Raw genomic sequence first — 23,757 nt, 5'->3', positions numbered from 1 at the left:
TTAATTTGTATACACTTTTCACAAATACAATTTATACTAACATTAGAACAGTAAAAAGAAAAAATTCATTCATTACCATTACTGTAAGTTTAAAACAAACAAACAAAAAATGTTAAATGTATGGGTCTGGCCCCGATATTCAATTCAGAATGTATTACTTTTCAAAGCATCCTTGTAAGTTAATCTATGAAGATCCTAGATTTATGTTAATTAATTATGCTCAAACATAGCTAATTCATTCAAAAGAGCTTATTTTTTTTTTTTTTTTTAAAGATTTTATTTATTTATTTATTTGAGAGAGAGAGAGAGAAACAGCATGAGAGGCAGAGGGTCAGAGGGAGAAGCAGACTCCCCGCCGAGCAGGGAGCCCGATGCGGGACTCGATCCAGGGACTCCCGGGACCATGACCTGAGCCGAAGGCAGTCGCTTAACCAACTGAGCCACCCAGGCGCCCTTCAAAAGAGCTTATTGAGTGCCCAGTGAAATACAAAGCACTGGGTTAGGAACACAGGATAGAATATTGAATAAAACATGCAAACTATTCTCCAGGATCTTACAATTTAAGATGAGAAATGTTGCTTAAAATTTTTAAATATCTATATAAGACATTAAAAACTTTTAGCATTAAGAGTTATTTTACTGAACCAAACTGATATAGCTGCTTTCTCTTAAAGACTGCACAGATTTATCTTAAGAAGTAAAAATATTGAAGAGCATGACCCAAATTTTGAGGATGTCTTTCATAGTCAGCACCTTTAAAATGGATCAATCAGTACAAACTAGGTCATTCTCCTTCTCTCTTTTTCCCTCTCCCTCTCTCTCTGTCTCTGTCTCTTTCTCTCTTCTGGTGATTGATACATATTTAAAAACAATTTAATATTTTGAGTATAAATTTTAAAAAAATTTCTGGAAAGGGTTATACAAAACAGCGATAGTTTAGTAAAGACTCCATATAGTTATAAGGCAAAATTACGGATTTATGTGAATTTCTGGCAATATTATTTATAGCATGGTAATTAAGAGCACAGATTCTGGAGCAAGACCACCCAATATCAATTACTAGATCTACCACTACTTACTCACTTAAGCCCTCAGTGCCTCAGTTCCCTATGTTAATGGAGTGAGTAATATTACTTGATATGTCTATATGACATTAAATGAGCCAGAATTTGGAATCTTGAATTCTACAAAACACATAAAAATTTGTACTGCCCTGAACGGTGTCTAGCACATAAGTGTTATTATGCCTTAAAAATTATTAAACATTGCATTAGTTTTTTATTTTATCCTACTGAGCCTTTTAACATGTATAAGAAGCAAGATCATCCAATAGTTTAGCTCAAAAATATTTATTAAGTCACTATTGTATAGACAGATTCTGAAAACACTAAATCTGAACACAAAAAAGAGTTTTAATCTCACAGACACATTGTAAGAAAATGAGGCATACAATAGACAATCTCATAATATTTTACTTTTACAAATAGGAAAAGTAGTGATAAAAAAAGTTGTTGAGATAAAAGAGAAACTATGTGTCAAGGAATCATGTAAAATATTTTCATTTTTTTCTTATTCACACTCTGACTTACAAGAAATTTTTCAGAACTTCTTCTTAATTGCCTTAAATGTGTATCTCTTTCCAAAAATAACTTAAAAAAACTGCTAATTTAAAATTGCATTAACATACATGTAATAATTAATGGACATTTAAAGAAGGACACTAAAAATGACTGATACATCAACTAGTAAACAATGCCTCCCTACTCTCAACATTCAGTTACTGTGTCTTTTCTTTCCTCTATGTCCATTGAGTATGAGTGTCAAAAATTGGCATTAGATGTGTGTAAGCACACAGACACACACAAACACGTACATAAATATACATAAATATATACAGAACTACTTTGCCACTGGAAATAATTGTGGGCAGCTACTAGGTGAATTACTTATTCATTACTTAAAAATATATACTAAATATTAACCATGTAGATATTGAGAATGAAGATGAAGTAGAACAATTTTTTCACAACTCACGCTGGAGTGGGAAAAACAGAACATAGGAAATGAAGTCACAAGATAAAGAAGAGAAGAATAAACATGATTTTAGTACCTATCATATGCCAAGCAATGTTCTGTATATTATACAGTTGATTTAATTCTCCATACAAATCTATAAAGCAGAAAATATCATTTCATGTTTACTGAGGAGGAAAATCAGAAATGTTATGCAGCAAGAATTTCAAACGAAATGTCTAATTCTAAACCAATGTTCTTTGTTCTTTCTATAGTAGAAATAAACAAGAAAATATAAGAGGATAATTAGGGATATTAATTGTACAAAGGAAGGGGACAATGTAGCAAGTTTCCAAAAAAATACTTAGGCATTTCTTAAAAATGTTACTAGATTTTGAGGAATGGAGGACCTGGAACAGCATGGATATATTAGGTAGGAGCAGAGGGACAAAGAGAAAAGAAAAGACATGTTTAAAAAGGAAACCAGCCTCATTATAACATTATATCCTTCAGAGGAACAGGGAAAATTATTTCCATAGTGAAATATGAGTATTGCTACTGTGAAGTGTGGTTTTAGTGAAATCCAGAATAGTTTATTTCATATGATATGTATTTCCACATTGATGAAACAGTGGGAGAAAATTACTTTATAGAAAGGGTTAAAAAAAAAAAGGAGAAGAAAATGTATATTATTTATAGTAATGATTTAAGGTATCACAGCAGGACATTAAACCATGTCTATGAGGATATTTCACATTGGATTTGGGCATGGGAATTTGTTTTCATGATTTTTGTGTAAACAGAGGTGGGGAAAGGAATTGAGAAGAATAGAAGCTATTATTTGAAGAGGGTAACATGTTTTTATATTCCAGCATCACCGCCTGCCTACCATTCACCCACAGCCCCAAAATAATGTGCTAATTTGGGGGCACATTTAATAAAATTGCAATAATTAAACTATATATAAATTTTAATAGATAATTTCAAAGACAAGATTGTTCATAACATATAGAAAGATAAACCAATAATTTTGCATACTAACATTAAAAAAAACCCAAAACTTTGTGGGATGATTTTTTTTTCTAATTTATATGTTATTAACTACCAAAACAATCAGTTTCACATAAAAGGGATTTCCATTCAAGACATTTCTGAAACAAAGCTCCTCAAAAACACATAGAGAAGAAAAAACAAGAAAAGGCATTAGAGACTCATTAAGTCACACATAACAAGAAAATTACTCATAAAAAAAAAGATTTACTAATGATATAAAGCATTTAACAAGCTAACTTCAAAATACATTTCCATCTCCAATAAAATTTCTTTTGCTTTCTCTATGTACCACGCACTGTGCTAACACTATGGGATCAAGTGGGAGAGTGTGGCCACAAGTCTAAAATGTGATAGCCCTTTTAAAACCACTTGCAGTAAAATATAAATGCTAAAAGGTATATTCACCAATAATTATAGTGCTGTGCAAAATGTGGTATGTGTTACATGAGATGTTCTAGGAACATAAAGTGAAAAGCTGTCAGATTTTCTTTTGTAAATGCAAGGGATTTAAAATTACACTTGACACAAGGGAAGGGAGTGGGGGTGGTAATAGGCAAAATAGGCAAAAGGGAGTGGGAGATACAGGCCTCCAGTGATGAAATGAATAAGTCACAGGGATGAAAGGTACATCACAAGGAATATAGTCAATGGTATTGTAATAGCATTGTATGGTGACAGATGGTGGCTACACTTGTGGGGAGCATAGCCTAATAGACTTATCTAAGCACAGGTCTAGGTATGCAAACTCTCCTCGAGAATTCTATAGCTGAGCAATACATACTAAAATAATGTGAGGTTTTATAAAGGAGAATTTTCAGTGTTTCTCTTGTTTCAAATATATTACTTATGACACTACTTTCCAATAATAAATCAACACACTAAAGTTTCAAAAATTATTCTTGAAAGATGGCATTTCTAATGTTCATCAAAGATTACTACAATATGGTGAACAAGTTTGCCTGTTAATTCTGCCTGTTACCACATCCAAAACTTGGAAGGAATATATTCTAATGTAGTCCTTGATTAGGTACTTGGTGTTTATATGTCCTCAAACAAAACTACCAAACTTCATCACTCTTCAAATATTCAAAATTAAAAAATGAGGTTGATTAAAGTGTCCTATTTTACATCATTAATATTTAAGATTATAGTTATAAAAGTATGTGATTTGAAGTTTTACTAAAAGTTAAAAAAAATTAAAACATGGAAAGATATTTTACAAATATTTATGTAACTAAAGCCTTTTCTCATAAACTACACAGAAAATCCCTTATTTGTTAGATTTAGACTAACCTGCACTCACATGTAACACATTTATACTCTGAAAATACTTGAATTTCATTATTGCTGAAACAAATGTTCTTTTAAATTTAGGGGTGCCTGGGTGGCTCAGTCGGTTAAGCATCTGCATTTAGCTCCTGGGTCCTGGTATGGTATCAAGCTCTATATCCGGCTCTCTGCTCATTGGGGAGCCTGCTTCTCCCTCTCCCTCAGCCTGCTCTTCCCTCTGCTTGTGCGTGCGCGCTCTCTCTCGTTCTCTCAAATAAATAAATAAAATCTTTTAAAAAATAAACTTAAAACATTGATTTTACTTTGGGGAAACTCATCTTAAATTTTAATGTCATAATTTGTTTTTCCAGTTTAAGTTTTTGATATACCATTTTTAAATCATATTTGAAAGCTTTCATTTTTATGGTATATTTGCTTCCTTTCTACATTCCAAATAGATATTAGTATTATAATCTGAATGCTATTCATCTTGGAATTACTACTGTCATTTGAGCTACTTTTTTTTTTAAAGATTTTATTTATTTATTTGACAGAGAGAGACACAGCGAGAGAGGGAACACAAGCAGGGGGAGTGGGAGAGGGAAAGGCAGGCTTCCCGCTGAGTAGGGAGCCCAATGCGGGGCTCGATCCCAGGACCCTGGGATCATGACCTGAGCTGGAGGCAGATGCTTAACGACTGAGCCACCCAGGTGTCCCTGAGCTACTCTTAATCACATTTCTGTAAGATAAAATTGACTCTCAATTTTTTCCAAGAAAAACTGCATTTTATTATTATACCTTTCCCCTCATAATAATCTAGACAAGATACTATATCCTTTTTGTAATAGTTGTACATTTTCCCAAGTAATACATGTTCACTTGTCACAAATTTTGTTAACTACAAACTTTACTCCATATGAACTTTATAAATTTCAATTAATCCATATTTTATTTTGCCTATTTGCTTCTTTCTGTCAAAAAGGACTCTCTGAGTGGTTAATTTTTTTATATGTTTGGCACATGCCAGATGTATAAAATGCCATGGGGCTATATTAATAATTAATTGGTTTACAGTCCTACAACCCCATTGCTAATTATAATATAGGAGTTTCTCATTTAACATGAGTTTTTCCCTTCATTCCATATAGGGAAATCATAGCTCTTAACTCAAGGGAAGAAAACAAAACACAATAGAACAAAACAACCTTACTTTAGACGTATTTATAAATACTACTTGGGTATTATCGGTATTCTTCCACGGTTAGTACGTGGATTTGGAAATTTGAATGATTTGAATTATATTCACTAACAAATGAAATATTTATCACAATCCTTCTCCATAAATTATCTGTTATATAAAACTGACATATGGAAAATTATGAAAATATAAAGGAGATTAAACTAGCTATTTTATTTTATCATCTGTCACTACCTTAACAAGTAACTGTTACAGAGCATCTTAGATAATCTGATTTATGGGATGCCTGGGTGGCTCAGTCGGTTAAGCATCTGCCTTTGGCTCAGGTCATGATCCCAGGGTCCCGGGATCGAGTCCCACATCGGGTTCCTTGTTCAGCGGGGAGCCTGCTTCTCCCTCTGCCTGCCACTCCCCTTGCTTGTGCTCTTTCTCTCTGACAAATAAATAAATAAAATCTTTAGATAATCTGATTTATGTGGACACAGCTCCCTACATTTATAAATAAGAGCCATCCATTGTAACCAAAAAGAGCCAAGCATTTTTGAGAAATATTAATTTAATAAGGCTGGAAAATATATTTCACCTCGAGTATTTAGTCATGCATAGATGCTTAGATGAGGGGCTTTAACGCTCATTATTCAAATTTGAGATTGCAAGATTTCTATGATTTACTAGTATTGCATAATCATAAGCAGATATACAGCTATGTCTCATAGTCCATGTCCTATGAAATGACAGATGACCTTTTCTTCCCAAAGTGCCTTTCCAAAAGCAGTTCTACATGTAAGACTCCTGATGTGAATGGAAACTCTATGAAATAGTTAACTCTTAAAGAAAAGAAGCAGGGCAGCAAAACAAGACATCAGACTATAAGACAGCTTCCCCAATCACTATCCTATAATACACTGAAATATTTGGTGTGATTATCACTGGGTAGAAGCAAAAAGAATTTTACAGGAGTTTAGACAGAGTAAAATACATATTTTTTTTAAAATGTCAGGTACAATCGACAGTTTCTGAAACCTCTAAGTATTGTGTTTCTTTTAAAGTTTTCCTGGTGTTTGCTAAAAGAATTGTCTATTATCTTTTGACCAAGAGGGTGCATGTGAGTATACTATTAACTTTGGTCCTATTGATCATATTAGTTTTTAAAAAAAATTAAACACTTTGTCTTAACATTATGACTCTGAAAACAAAACAATTGCAATAAGGTTAAGGATCTTTCCTGTCTTTATTTATGGAATCAAAAGCCATTATACTACTATTAACTATTCAAAAAGTATTTAACTAGGAAGTGGTTCAGGGGGATTGGTTAAATAGGATACAGGATTAAGGAATGCACTGGTTGTGATGAGCACTGGAAGACATATGGAAGTGTTAAATTAACTACATTGTACATCTGAAACTAATATAATGCTGTAAACTAACTGGAATTAAAATAAAACTTAAAAAATTTGAGGCACTTGGGTGGCTCAGTCGGTTAAGCGTCTTACTCTTAATTTAGGCTCAGGTCATGATCTCAGGGTCCTAGGATCCAGCCCTGCGTTGGGCTCCCCACTTAGTAGAGAATCTGCTTGTCTCCCTCTCTCTCTACCCGCCTCCTGCTGTCTCTCTCTCCCCCACTCAAATGAATTTCAAAAAAAAATTCTTAATTCAAAAAACAAAAAAATAAATTAAAAAGTTTACATAGATTAAAAAAAATACAAAAAAAAAAAACCCACATAAAGAAAACAGTGATAGCTATGCAGATGAATCACATATTTTATTGATATTTCATTGGTCCTACTATTTTTCATAGAGGACCCTGTATTCTTAGCCATCCTGGGACACTTGCAGACTCTTGAATGTGCTGTCTTTTCTCATCTTTAAGCCTCCATCCTCTTTCTTATAACTTCACTCATTCTTCAAAATGCAAGTAAACAACTTTTCCTAGAAAACTTCCCTGCCTTCTTCCTTTATAGTCTTACTGTCTAGCATTGGGCCAAGTACTAGATATTCAATAAGTTTTGAAAGAATGGATAAATGATATAGGGATCAATACTAGTGTTGAGAAAATTCTCTTCCTTTCCATCAGAGAAAGTCATCGGGAGGAGACATAGTTCCAGGGATGAGGAAAAAAAAAAGGGAGACATGAAGAATATAAAATTCTTATACATGAATTATTTTTAGAATTACATAAAAATTGAGTTTCTGATTAAAAAACTGGAATAAGGTGAATATTCAACTACATACCTACAATTGTGTGTGAGTGACTAAATTATTCACATCATTTTTTTTTAAAGTATTTAACTATAAAGTACCAATAAGGAGCTGAATTATTTTGTAATAATACTTTCTTAAATAATGCTAGATCCCTTTGGAGACTCAAAGGACAGATAAACAATCACCTTGTTTAATATTTTCAAAAAATATGAATTCAATCTACCTATACATGTATTTCCTTGGCAATGTGTACCAAGAGATCTTCAGTGAATACAAACAATGTAAACTATTTTTGGTCATAGGAGAGAAGTCTTATATATATACATATATATAACATCTCTATGGCATGATTCTTGCATTGCAGAAAGAGAGGACGAAAAGGAAGAACAGGAAGAGGACAATGCAGAGGCAGGATAGAAGGGGAGAAGAGATAACACAGGAATACAAATAATAAAATATAAATCCAAATATCATAAAGAAGAGAGTTTAAAAAAATAGAGGATATAATCAAGCTTGGAAGATCTGGAAGACCTAAAAGAAGAGAATGGTAATTGTGTTAGAATGTGTAAAAATGCGTAAGATTTCACTAAACAGTGACTGAAGGATGAACATTCTGGGTTGAGAGGTGGTATGAAAAAAGGTAAATATGATTTTGTAATATGTAAAGGTAAAAATTATATAAGTACATAAATCTCACTGCAAGTACTGTCTTTCAAGAATGAGTAAATATTTATAGTGAATATGTTCCAAACATTTTTATAATCCTATATTGCTCCTAAACACTTTCCATTCTGTTCTGAATTTAATTTGTGTAAATGATCTTTGGTTTGAAATAAAGAGCCTGAGTTAACAGAGGTATTAACTGAAATAGAGATATTACATGAATCATTAAATTAATGAACTAACTAGTATTTAGATAGTACCTAACATGATACCACACAAAGATAATGCAGTCTTTGCATTTTCATAGTATGATTCTTTTGTCAGGGTTTCAAACTGCTTAGTGGCTATTATGCTATTTGAGATCAAATACTGATTCCAGAGAATCACAACACTTTTAGATACAATGGTACTCTTACCAATTTGACAATGCATTACTACCAAATAACAAACTATAACTGTACTATTTATCTTTATAGATGTAAACATTGAAGTCAAATACAACCTGGAAGAAACTTCGTACACACTATGTATGTATGTGTCTTGACTTAGAACTGGATGTGGCCATAATTTTCTCAATCCTTTATTTCTGCATAAAAAAAAAAAATCTATGCTCCTATCTTCAAGTATTAAATATTGCATAAGTCAGAGCCATCAGAAGCAGCAAGAATAGAAGGTACAACATGAACTTTGAAGTGAGAAAAAGTGTTAAGTCTTCTCTCTTCAAACTATGAGCTTATGGCCACAGGCAGATTACTTCAATTTTCTATACCTAATGTTCACATATGAAATTAATCCATATTCCACCAGGTGGTTATAAGGCTTAAATAAAGGTTTAAGGCTTAAATAAATAAATAAATAAATAAATAAATAAATAAATAAATATATATATATATATATATATAGTACCTATAAAGATTCCTGGCAAGAGTAGACATTCAAGGGGAGCCTGGGTGGCTCAGTCGGTTAAGCAGCTGCCTTCAGCTCAGGTCATGATCCCTGGGTCCTGGGATCGAGCCCCACATCGGGCTCCCTGCTCAGTGGGGAGTCTGCTTCTCCCTCTCTCTCTGCCTGCCTCTCTGCCTACTTGTGCTTTCTCTCTGTCAAATAAATAAATAAAATCTTAAAAAAACATTTAAAAAAAATTTAAAAAAAAGAGTAGACATTCAGTAAGTGAAAAAAAATCTTTTCATTTAATGAAAGGTTTTATATTCAGAAGTAGGGTTATAAATGGTAAATGAGATTGCATTTGGAGGTGAGTAGTACAGAAATTTGAAACAAGTTTGTGTGTGGTTAAGCAGGAAAGTGGATAGAATCAGAAGGTACATTGGAAACACTGTGCTTTTAGATTAAATTGGCAGGGGTATATAGAAAAAAGTGGAGAGGAAAGAAAAAATACCTTAGGCTAATGGTGTCAATGACAGTATTTGCCAGAATTAGTATGGTGGGAGTTCACAGTGACCTACAAGTCCAGAATTGTGATTTAAAATACAGATTATTTGAAAAAAGTCAAGACAACAATTTTTCAAGTTGTAGAAATATCACAGTTACATGTTTTTTGGAGTAGGAAGGAAAAATAAATCAGGATGGGAAATAGAAGGAAAAAACAGAGAAAGGGCAGAGAAGATAAAAGAAAAAAGTTAATCAAATTGGAAGTAGGAAGTGTAGTTTAGGAATAAAACTGCATTTTCCTACAAATTTCAGTCAAGCCATTCTTCCCTCCTTTCTTCCCTATCTCCTCCACATGTTTCAGAGGTCAGAGCACAGAAAGACCTATTTGTATTCAATGAATTTTTTTAAAGGTTACTTGCAACACTTTTTAAGCAAGGATATGCTAAATCTCAAAACTCAAAAACTAGCAAATGATTTTTCTCATTGCTTAAGTAAAACACCTATCTCCCTATAATTATATTTCAAATATAGTTTGATGCTATGTTAGAAAACAAGTAATCTAGGAAGGTAATTTTAATAAGAAAGTTCTCTAGAGTAAAAGTCCCATGTAATTGTCTTTCAGATAATGTTATAATCTAATAAGTGTCTATTAATGTTTAGGAACAAATTTGGATTTAATGAACATGGCTATTTTTGGCTTTAGGGCAGCATATCATTTAACCATGAAACAGATTGATGTTTTACACAGAATCATTTTCTTGAGACGTGTCCTTGAGTTAACCTCTTCCCTGAGATCCTACAAAGCATTTGATTGAAGTCTGTTTCCAACAGGCCTTGAATAAGAGAATATTTGTTTCCATTGATATGTGCAACTGGAAATAAAATAAGTTTGAAATTAAGGTAAGTAAAAATAATTACATTAAAGCAACTAGTTTGGAAAACAATTCAATTGCTTTCAATGCCATCAAATTAAAAAGTGGATCTCATACATTATCCATGTATCTGATTTGTAAAATGGATCTTTTACTTCACTCTTCAAAAATGAAAATACAGTTGACCCTTGCACAATGCAGGGGATGGGGGCATGGACTCTGTGCAGTCAAAAATCCAGGTATAACTTTTCGCTCCCCAAAAACTTAACTACTAGTAGCTTTACCAATAACATAAATAGTTAACATATGTTTGTACGCTCTATGTATCATATACTGTATTCTTCCAATAAAGCTAAAAAAAAGAAAATCATAAGAAAGAGAAAATATATTTACAGTATTATACTGTATTTATTGGGGAAAAAAATCCATGCGTAAGTGGATCCATGTAGTTCAATCCCATGTTGTTAAAGAGTCATCTACACTCATAAAATCTCAACTTTCTATTATCAATATTAGCTATTAAAAATAAGTCTGAATGAAAAAAAGTCAGAATGAACATAGCTATTATTTAAAAGAATATTCAAAAAATAAACAACTGCTTTACAATATGTCATTTATGATTATAATCAAGGATTGATTTCTATGATGCTGAGAGAAATTGAAATCAGGAAGGGCAAGCAAACTATACTTAAAACATTCAGAATATAAAAAGTATCTACTTCAAAGTAAATAATTCCATTTCTAATAGGAGCATGTGAATCTATTCCAAAATCTACAGTGCAGCAGGCAAAATAGTCCTCCTCATAACAACAGTAAACACCTACTGAGTCCTTATATATCAGGCACTGTCCTAAGAGCTCTCCACATATCAACTCATTTCATTGATTTTAAATATAAACTTTATTGTTATTCCTACAAAAACTCTAAAGAAAGGGACTATTATTATTCCTACTTTACAAATGGGGAAACTCAGGGACCAAGAAGTTAAAGAGCTTGCTGAGGTCATATAGCTAAAAATTAACAAGCCCAGATTTACACCTGAACTGTCTAGACCTATGGTTTGTACTTCATTCATTTGATTCTACCACCTCTCATCACTTCGAGTGACCGCTGATTTTCCAGCAGACCTACTACAAACTGCATGTTTGTGTCCCCCCAGAGCTCATATGTTGAATCCTAATGCCCAATGTGATAGTATTTGTGGGTGGGGCCTCTGGTAAATAATTAGGTCACAAGAATGGAGCCCTCAACAATGGGATTAGTGCTAAAAGAAACCCCAGAAATGTTTCTAGCCCCTTCCACAATGTGAGGTTACAGAGAGAACCCAGCTGTCTGTAACCCAGGAAGTGAGCTCTCACCATGCTGGCAGCCTGATCTTAGGCTTCCACTCTCCAGAACTGTGAGAAATAAACTTCTGTTGTTTGTTAGAAACCCAGTCTGTGGTATTTTTGTTATAGATTCCTGTGCTAAGACAATCCTTCATATAAATATAAGGTGCTTTTAGCTTGGCAAGATTGGTGTTTAATTTCATTCATCTCATTCATTTAATTTATCTCATTCATGAGATGGAGATCTAGGATACAGGCATACACCGATATATTCAAACAAACTTCAGATTGAGAGAATCATGCAATCAACAGAAAGCCTTCATTATCTTCACTTTTAAATAATTCCTACCTAGCATCATGTATGCCTTTGGTACACTTGAATAGATACCAATGACCCATTTTATTCATGCTTGTTTTGGGTGAGTGAGGGTAAGACCACAGACTTCATTAGGTGAGTCACCCAGAATTGATGGTTTGGGAGGTTCTTAGGTGCCAAGCAAGTGCTTCTTAAATTACACAAAAAGCTGAAAACAATCAGGAAAAAATAAATAAATAAAACGATATCTCCCAAATAAAATGTTGAAGATTTCAAAATCTATCAATCTTATTCCAATCAGCATGACTATTTAATTCCATTAAAGTATTTTTCCCAAAAAGGGAACTGAGATTACTTTGAGTGTTACTGAAAAAAACAACAAAAAAACAAAAAACAGATGTGTCTTCAAAGTAGAATTTTTTGTGACTTCGTCATACTTATTTTAATGTCCAGAATCAAATCGACAGGGGCATATCTGGGTGGCTCAGTTGGTTAAGCTTCTGACTCTTGATTTTGGCTCAGGTCATGATCTCAGTGTCCTGGGATCTAGCCTCATGTTGGGTTTCATGCTCAGTGGGGAGTCAGCTTGGGATTCCCTCTCCCTCTCACTTTGCCCCTCCCTCCCAAATAAATAAATAAATCTTAAAAATAAAGAAATCAATGAGTGAACAATCAAGTTAATCTCAAATGTTTCTAATATTTGTTGGATTTTTATTACCTACAGAGGCTTTATGATTGGGCTAGATTAGTACTGTTTTATATTGTTTTCTTTTTGGCAATTTCATAACTGAAATCACCTGAGTACTTCAAGATTGAAAACCATGATAATATACTCTATCTAGTGTAAGTCTGTGTTATAATTAAAATTCCAGAGTTTGATTTAAAACCAACAAAATCACATTTTCTCCTGTAACAATCTAAAACATATCATCAATGCAAATAGCATTACAGTTGAGATTGGCTAAAAAGTTATTTCCATAGCTGGGAACAATGAACTTTAAACATCAAATTCGATGACCAGAATCATATCATGCCACATTAATGAATTCAGGGGACTGAACTAGAAAACATCTCATTTCTTAACACTATTTCTCTGAAAACAATGCCTGTTACAAAGAAACTGACTTTAAAAATAAAGTCTAGAATAGAGAAGGTAAAAGAAATGAGGGAGTAATGTCAAATTCATTCTATTCCAATTCCTTCAGACAGATAAGGAAAAATACACATCTACTTATACTTTCTTTGAAGATTTTCCAAAACCAAGAGGAATGCAGGGGGAAGCTAAATCTCATTATGAGCTAGATGACTATATCAGAGTTCACTGTGGCTTAGTTATCATGACTGGTCATTTCCATTCATCTCTTTCATATAAACATTTTGACTGTAAACCCCTGATATTCACATTTTTAAAAATTTCCATAAGTTTCCCTTTCAAAAGCAGTTTAAACAAGTATTAAAACAAAAAATACAATACTGGAAACTTTTAAAAAATGTGTATCAGACAAGGTCTAAAAAATAATTCCTTTAGAACCTCCTTAAATAAAAAGGATATCCATGCTTTAAATAATTTTCTTGAGATTATGAAAGAAATATATTGTCTTTTGTGATCCATAAAGTATTCCAACAAAGCTTTTCCATATTTCATTCGTTGTAGTTAGTATATCAGTAGCAACCAGGCAGGAGAAAAAATACACATGTTTTGAAATTATCTCATCTCAGTAGGGTACACCTGGATAGGTCTCAAATTAAACATTTTCCTTAATGGCCCATTATGGAGTATCAGTGCCTAAAATACTCAAAGGGAGTCAGGGACCATTACTGCCAAGGGAGAGTTTCTAAGGTTGTAGCATATGATGCAATATTTCTGCTGTAACTTTAGCCTCACTGGAAGTTTATGTAAACACATATTTATTGTTTTAAAATCAATAGGTACCACAGTAAGGTTCAGCATGACCCTACGGCACAGATTAAAAGTATGAGTGCATCAATACATTTTTATAGTAATGCTTTAATAATTAGCATTTATAGGTAGCTACCAGCTGTGAAATGGGCCCTTTTACAACAGTTAACTTTTTTTATTTTATTTTTTTTTTAAGATTTTTTTTTAATTTATTCATTTGAGACAGAGAGAATGAGAGAGAGAGAGCACATGAGAGGGGGGAGGGTCAGAGGCAGAAGCAGGCTCCCTGCCAAGCAGGGAGCCCGATGCGGGACTCGATCCAGGGACTCCAGGATCATGACCTGAGCCGAAGGCAGTCGCTTAACCAACTGAGCCACCCAGGCGCCCAACAGTTAACTTTTTTTAAAGATAGCTACTTGAATCCCAAAATGTATTCTTTGTGGGGAAGACAAAAAAAAAAACCTAAAGTAAACTTAATATTTATAGTAAAATGCATATAATTTAGTAGAAATAATCATAACAGCTATTCTTTAGGGGTTCTTAGTAGGTGTTAACCCACTCACATGAATTATCTCATTTTATGAATTATTTCATTTTATTCTAATAATATAAAACAATTACAAGGTGGAGATATTGGCATTCTAGCTCTTAGGATAAAAAAGCCTATTTTCCCATCAAGAATACCTCCTCAACTTCTAGAGCTTTAATTGGTTGGCAAAATAGCAAACAGAGAGTAAAAAGAAATCAGAATGAAACTATCCTTTTGTTCCATTCATCTTACTTCTGTTTCTACAGAAACTTACTTCTACATCTATCACTGTAGAAACTGACATGAAATAGAATAAGGAAAAACTAAAAAGCAGCAAATTAGGTCTGGGGGTAAGTAAGTAAAAGATTGTGTGGAAAGAAAAAATCAAAAGAAAAGAAAGAGAAAGAAAAGGTCTTAGATTCCCATAATTAAAGAATTTTATAACAGAAAGTGTATTTATTAATATTTACTCAATTGAATATATGAAATGCATATTATATAAATATACATATAACTATGCAAATAGCATACACTTTTTATTAAACCATTTATTCATATTTTTATCCAATAAATGTTGCAACTCAAAATTATTGATTTTAATAAACTAGTACAAGGGAATGTCTATGAATACATTAAACACTGTCATTAGTCAACTGCTATATCTCAGTGTACCATCTGTTTATCTGGTATACTTAATAATGGTGAAAATAAATGGCACCTCAAATTAAATAATGTCAAGCACTTGTCAATTAAAAAAGTTACACTGACTCTTAAAAAAAAAATCTACACAAATAATATATTTTCTGATGTAGCAAGATAATAAAACTAATCAAATATAGTGACTTAATTAAGACAATTATTGTTATTCTTTTTTATATTTACTGTGCAAATAAAACTTTGTTATTACTAGGTCATTTTAGTCAAAATGAAAAAAATGCATGAAATTCTTTAACTTTATTAAATCACATCATTGAGTTTATCATTACATTATTACTTAGATCACTGACAATTATATGACTTGAGACCCTAGGTGTCTAGAATAAATATCTGTTCATTACCACAGCCAGTATAATACTAGAGATGTGTTAGGCACATTTTCATTTTATACTTACATAAAAATTGGTATATGTATAAAAATTTGGTAAAAAACAAACAAAAAGTCTTGGTTAAACTGAAGAACAACAGTTGAAAAAGAACAGCCTCATTAAGAAATGTGAAAGCAAATGAAGAGCTGACCACAAAAACTGGCACACTTAGCATACCTAGACTTCTTTACACTGTATCCTCTGGCTGTCTGTACTTTTCAAAGTGTTCAAATACTAGGAACTTCACTGAAATCATCTCACTGATTTAAGAAAGATAGCATTTTTATAGGATGACTTTTTTTTTAATTCCCCATTAGGTAATAAGATATGTTATATAATTATCCCCAAGTTATATTTAAGTAAATTTAGGCCACATAGCAACCCACTCTACATAAAGACTTTACACTGAAATGCAGAAGGAATGAAAACTTGAATAAGAGAAGCATAAAAGTGACTATCCAAAATCATTTTAATAAAGATTGCTTCAGATAAATGTCTGTGAGACACTTTTTTTTACAAAATTTTATTTTCTTAATAATTAAGACATCTAAAATGGCTGAATGACTTCTATTTACTTAAAGATACCACTGTTTTGATCCCCACAAAAAGGCATTTTTTCCTCTTTGGTAAAAATATCTTTGAGTTATGCGATTTAAAAATTACATTGATGTTTCAGTACATGAATCATTTCTTTGTTCAGTCCTTTTTCTGCAGAATGGTGATTTCACAAGGACAATTCAGGAGCACCTAGGTTCTAAAGTAACAAAAAATGGCAAATTGTACAAAAAGATATATAGTGTCATTGTTTAGTACTTGATTCTAGCTAGAAATAAAGTAGGGGAACATAGATTGGCTGTGATGGAAAATCCATCAAAAACAGCCAGGCTGGAAGAATATTATATGTATGATATCTGGATCATTTTTAACTAATATTTTATTTAAATATCCTCATCATTTATTTCACAGTGATAGCAGATAAAGAGCCAAAGTAGATAACTACCTATCATGAAAAATGTTGAAACATCCTTAGGTTAAAAAGATTTCTTAACTGAGTAATTGTATTTGTACAATTTTTTAAGAACTCAAAAATTATGTGAATTAGAATAATCAAAAATCTTTCTTTTACCTGCTATAGAACCAGTACTTATCTGTTTTCTGGGTTTGTTTTTTCTAGCATGTCTATGATTACTGAACACTGAAGAAGACATAGTTAAAAGCGACCTAAAGATTATTTTCACTTTGCATTTTAGAAATTGATTTTTTAGTGATTTAAAGAAATAAGGTGATCCCCGAAATATGTCAGGACAACTGCGTTCAGGAAAAAAAAACACAGTCTTATCTTAGCATAGAATTTTTTAAAAAATGCTATGCATGAGGATGACAGAGTTTAAACACAGAGTATAACTCCTTTACTTCTTAGCTACTAAAAATGTTTGAAAAAAGGAAAGACCATTACTTTTCTAGGTGAAAGCATAAGATTATTTAGTCTAAAATAGTGGTCTTCTGATAAGTGTCCTTCTTTCTCTTTCCTCTATATTTAGTTTCTTTCTTTTTTTTTTTTTTTAAGATTTTATTTATTTATTTGAGAGAGAGCACATGAGAGGGGGGAGGGTCAGAGGGAGAAGCAGACTCCCTGACGAGCAGGGAGCCCGATGCGGGACTCGATCCAGGGACTCCAGGATCATGACCTGAGTCGAAGGCAGTCGTTTAACCAACTGAGCCACCCAGGCACCCTTAGTTTCTTTATCTTTAATAAAAATGAATATTCTAATATGTGGCATTAAAATAAAACACAGATAAATACAATTTGTCTCACACTTGCCCATGGGCTTAATAAAAGTACCTAATTAATTATAAAGTCCCAATCATTCCTAACATAAAGTGTTCCATGAATTAATTTTATTTAATAGCCTTTCATTATCTTGTCATGAGTGTTTTTTTTTAATCCTATATCAGTTTTGTCCACATGAAGAACATGTACATTTTTGGTGAGTCTTGTTGGTCTTTTAAAGTTGGATCTTTTAAAGTCTTTTAAAGTTCCAAGTTCCATCTTCCTCAAGCTCCCTCATTATACCTGTGGAGCCTGAGAAAACCAAGGCTTACATACTAGCATCATTCATCAGTACATGACACTATTTATAAAGAGTCACCATACCTTTCTTTTGCCTCCTTCTTGTTATATTCATTTCATATCCATTGTGCAAATAAAACTTTGTTATCACTAGGTCATTTTATTCAAAATGAAAAAATGCATGAAATTCTTTAATTTGATTAAATCACATCACTGAGCTGGTCATTACATATTAATTAGATCATTAACAATTATATAATTTGAGACCCTAGGCATCTAAGATAAATGACTCTTCATTACCACAGCCAGTATAATACTAGAGGTGTGTTAGGCACATTTTCATTTTATAATTATATAAAAATATCAATATTCACCATTACAAACTGTTCAGTAATTAAGTCAATGTCTTTTAGAAGAACTCATTATGATTTAAAATTAAGAATTCTGTGTACCTCAAGGAGCTAGAAAAAGAACAAATGAAGCCCAAATTTAATAGAAGGAAGAAAATAACAAAGATCAGAGCAGAAATAAATGAAACAGAGACTAAAAAGAAAGTAGAAAAGACCAATGAAACCAAGAGCTGGTTCTTTGAAAAGACAAACAAATTTGACAAACCTTTACCTAGACTCACCACAAAGAAAAGAAGTCTTGAATAAATAAAATCAGAAATGAAAGTGGAGACATGATAACAGATACCACAGAAATACAAAGGATCATAAGAGACCACTAGGAACAATTACATGCAAACAGATCTGACAACCTAAGGAGAAATGAATAAATTCCTAGAAATATACAACCTTCCAAAACTGAATCATGAAAAAAAAGAAAATTAGAACAGGCCAATTACTACTAAAGAGACAGAATCAAATAATTGTAAAAGTCCCTACAAATGAAAGTCCACAAGCAGGTTTCACTGATCAATTATACCACACAAAGAAGATTGATACCAACACTTTTCAAATTCTTTCAAAAATTAGACAAGGATACCAAAACTAGACAAAGACACCACAAGAAAGGAAAATTACAGGCCATTATCCCTGATGCACAAAGATGCAAAATTTCTCAACAAAATATTAGGGAACCAAATTCAATAATACATTAAAAGGATCATATGCCATGGTCAAGTGGGGTTTATCCCAGGGATGCAAGATAGCTCAACATATGCATATCAATCAGCATGATATACCACATTAATAAAATGATGATCATATGATCAGCTCATTAGATACAGAAAAAGCAGTTGACAAAAATCAGCATCCATTTATGATAAAAACTCTCAATAAAGTGAGTACAGAGGGAATGTATACCAACATAATAAAGGCTATACATGGCAAGCCCACAGTTAACATCATACTCAGTGGTGAAGAGATGAAAGCTTTTCTCCTAAGATCAGGAACAATACAAAGATGTCCACTCTCACTACTTCTACTCAACATACTATTGGAAGACCTAGCCAGAGCAATAAAGCAAGAAAAATAGAGATTATAGATAGATAGAGAGATAGATAGATGCCCTCCAAATTGGAAAGGAAGAGGTAAAACTGTCACTATTTGCAAATGATATGACACAATATATAGAAAAACCTAAACACTCCACCAAAAAACTGTTAGAACAAGTGTATTCAGTAAAGTTGCAAAAAACAAAATTGATACACAAAAATATATTGTATTACTATACACTAACAATGAACTATCAGAAAGAGAAATTAGGAAAGCAATCCCATTTACAATTTCATGAAAAAAAAAAAAAAAACTAGGAATAAATTTAACCAAGGAGGTAAAAGGCCTATAAACTGAAAACTATAAGATAGTGATGAAAGAAACTGGAGAAGACCCAAATAAATGGAAAGATATCTGTGTTCATGGATTGGGAGAATTAATTTTGTTAAAATGTCCATACTGCCCAAAGCAATCTACAGACTCAATGCAATTTCTATAAACATCCCAATGGCATTTTTCACAGAGCTAGAACACACAATTCTAAAATGTGTATGGAACCACAAAAGATTTCAAATAGCCAAAGCAATCTTGAGAAAGAAGCCAAAGGCTGAAGTCATCACTCTCCCTGATATCAAACAATATTTCAAAGCTATAATACTCAAAATAGTATAGTATTGGCATAAAAGGAACACGTATATTAAAGGAACAGCGCAGATAGCCCAGAAATAAGCCCATGTATATACAGCCCATAATTTGTGACAAAGGAGCCCAAACTATACAATGGCAAAAGGAGAGTCTCTTTAATAAGTGGTATGGGGAAAACAGATGTCAACATGCAAAAAATGAAACTGGACCACTATCTTATAGCATATGCAAAGTTAACTCAGAATGGTTTAAAGACTTGAATGTAAAAACTGTATCCATAAAAATCCTAGAAGAAACCAAACGTGGTAAGCTCCTTGGCATCAATCTTCATGATGATTTTTTGAGATTTGACACCAAAAGCAAAAATAAACAAGTAGGACTATATCAAACTAAAAGCCTGTAAAACAAAACTATCAACAAAATGAAAAAGCAACCAACCTACTGAATGGGAAAACATATTTACAAATCATGTATCCGATAAGGAGTTAGTATCCAAAATATGAAGGACTCATATAACTCAATAGCAAAAAATCCAAACAACCCAATTTAAAAATGGGCAGAAGCTCTGAATAGACATTTTTTTTCCACAGGAGACATACATGGTCAACAAGTACATGAAAAGATGTATGACATCACTAATCGTCGGGGAAATGAAAATCAAAACCACAATGAGATATCACCTCATACCTGTCAGAATGGCTATCACCAAAAGACAAGAAATAAGTGTTGGCCAGGATGTGGACTTTGTGCACTACTGGTGGGAAAGTAAACAGCTATAACCACTATGAAAAAAATATGGAGGTTCCTCAAAAAAATAAAAATAGAACTACCATCCGATCCAGCAATTCCACTTCTGGGCGTCTATTCAAAGAGAATTAAAACACTACCTCAAAAACATATATGGACCCCCATGCTCACTGCAGTATTTATAATATTCAAAGGTATGGAAACAAGTTAAATATCCATGGATGGATGAATGTATAAAGAAAATGTGACATATATATAATGGAATATGATTCAGCCGTAAAAAAAAGAATAAACTTTTTGTTATTTCCAACAACATGGATAAACCTTGAGGGCATTACGCTAAATAAGTCAGACAGAGAAAGACAAATACTGTATGATCTCACTTATATATGGAGTTTAAAAAAAATTTAAAGACACAGTAAATAAATCAGTTGTTGCCAGAGGCAGGGGGAAGAGGGTAGATAAAACAGGTGAAGCAAATAAAAAGGTACAAACTTCCAGTTATAAAATAAATAAGTCATGGTGATACAATGTACAGCATGGCTATTACAATTAATAATACCATATTGTGTATTTCATCATAAGAAAAAAATTCTGTAACTATGTTTGGTAATGAATACTAACTGGACTTAACTGTGGTGATCATTTCACAATATATGCAAATAGCAAATCATTATGTTGTACACCTAAAACTGACACAACAATGTATGTCAAATTATACTTCCATAAAAAAAAATCTGCATCCTTGGAATGTAACAATGTTAATTTAAAAAAGCAGAAGGATGGAGCGCCTGAGTGGCTCAGTCCTTAAGCGTCTGCCTTCGGCTCAGGTCATGATCTCAGGGTCCTGGGGTGGAGCCCCACATCGGGCTCTCTGCTCAGCGGGAAGCCTGCTTCTCCCTCTCCCACTCCCCCTGCTTATGTTCCCTCTCTTGCTATCTCTCTCTGTCAAATAAATAAATAAAATCTTTAAAAAAAAAAAAAGGAAAAAAGCAGAAGGGTGCCTGACTGACTCAGTTGAAAGAGCATGCAACTCTTGATCTCAAGGTTATAGGTTCAAGCCCTACACTGGTTGTAGAAATTACTTAAATAAATAAATGAACTTTAAAAAATAAAATTAAAAAGGAGAAATAATATCATTAAAAACAATATGATTATGGATTACATTTTTAAAATATCATGTAAACACTGCATGTTCATTACATCTTTGATGTACAAGTTTCCAGTGAATTCACAATGTATTTTTACCCCTCAAATTTCCTTTATCACCTTAATCTAGACCTATGTCATGGTGTTAAACTTCTTTACATTTACTTATACTAAAAAATATTTTTAGAAAGGTTTCCAAAGAATAGTTCCCTTTATGAAATACTCCTATCAGAGAGGATGATACTCTATATTTTATATTTTTACAAATTCAAGAAATGCCTTATGGCCCAAATGTATTTGACGCCAAGGAACTGCACAGGAAGTTAGGTAGGTAATATAACCAAGTATTTTTTGAGTATATGCACTTCCACCTTGGAGCATGTGTGCATGTGTTCCACATACATAAAGTTTATATGTATGTATAAAGTCCAAATATCTTATCATAAAGTCCTTTTTAAATATGTAAATTTTCTACCATGGGTAGTTGGTTTATACTCAGGGATTATTTGCTTATTAATATTAATTTTCTTCTAACAGAAAGGAAAACTTGGATCTGATTGGGAGCCTAGTGTGAAAAAAAAAAAAGGACTGGGAATTAAAATGCCAAAAAGGCACCTCCTTAACAATTCTGTCTAGAGTTGACCTGCTAATAACCAAAATCTAAAGTAAAAGGAAGAGAAAAACAGGAAATCTTTGTCAGTTCAGATGCCTATAAATCAAACAACAAAAATATGTTCAAAATTTCCTATATGACCTAGGCTACATAAAGAAATTTTTTAGAGTGTACCTACATATTTTTTTCTTTACCATGGAAACATATCTGAAATAAAAAGTGCTTTTATTTCACATTAACATAAATAAAACAAGCACATACACATGCACATTTAAAATTTTGATAGTAAGGGATGTATTATTACAAATCAATAGTTAGGGCAAACTTGCTGAATACTGCCAGTAAATATCAAACTATAAAATATCTTCCTCATCTAGATCCAAGAAATAGGTATAACAATGATGATCTTTATCTGAAAGTGAAAGAGTCAAATTGTTCCATACTGGGTTCCCAATTTTTAAATTCAGGTATGAAAGCATATAATAGAGGCCAAAAAGAAATGTGATTGTCAGTCTGGAGAACATCAGTGTTCCCAGCGATTAAAACAGTTAATGTAATGGAAAAGTTTCTTTGAATTCTAAGGAGCATTAAAAAATACATTTCAGACATCGTTAAACCAAAAACATCCATTAGCTACTCTCAGACATGACCCCACTATGCTTCCTTTTCTTTTTTCTTTCTCTTTGCTTTGTTGACTCACAGTGTTCAGCCAAGAAAGCAAAGGTTCACTAACACTATTACCAGAAGCACCCTGTTATCAATGCAGAAGCTTTTATACAAACACATATCTCAATGCGAGCTTGTGTATTTTAAAATTAAACAGAAGATAGACAATTGCCTAAAAAGAAATGTAGCATTAATCCCTGTAGCACAGAGTTCATCCTAGATACCCATAAAAATTACTCTGACATAGATCAACTTTTTATTGGCTTTAGGAGATTCTGTTCCAAATGAAGTGATTATTATTTTATGTTCTATTCTTCAAGGAAATTTATAAGGAAATAAAAGTGAAACATGTGACCCTTGAGATATTTTATGGAGAAATTAACTAAAATAGTTTAATATATATAAAAAGTACAGAGTCCATATTTCGGTAATTATGGTGTATTAGAACTTTAGGAAAACTGTTAAAATCATCCACGTCAAGTCTTTTTTTTTAAAGGAGAAATGCAATGCATTAAACATCAAAAATTGATTAATTTTTTCATGAATTCTCCAGTAAAAATATATTTTATGCCAAAATAATTAAAGCTTCTTATAAAAATAAAGATAAGGA

General features: G+C 32.5%; 1 protein-coding gene across 1 annotated transcript in view; it reads right to left on the bottom strand.

Annotated features, from left to right (window-relative positions):
• Positions 1 to 23,757, bottom strand: part of ADGRL3 (adhesion G protein-coupled receptor L3) — an 819,557-nt gene that overhangs the window by 513,243 nt on the left and 282,557 nt on the right. The window lies entirely within an intron of this gene.

The sequence above is a fragment of the Mirounga angustirostris genome, unplaced genomic scaffold (assembly GCF_029215605.1).
Source record: "Mirounga angustirostris isolate CCGP_5_RB_7025 unplaced genomic scaffold, mMirAng1.0.hap1 SCAF_2, whole genome shotgun sequence".
Taxonomy (NCBI): Eukaryota; Metazoa; Chordata; class Mammalia; order Carnivora; family Phocidae; genus Mirounga; species Mirounga angustirostris.
Note: the sequence above shows the minus strand (reverse complement) of the source record. Positions and strands in the feature narration are given on the sequence as shown.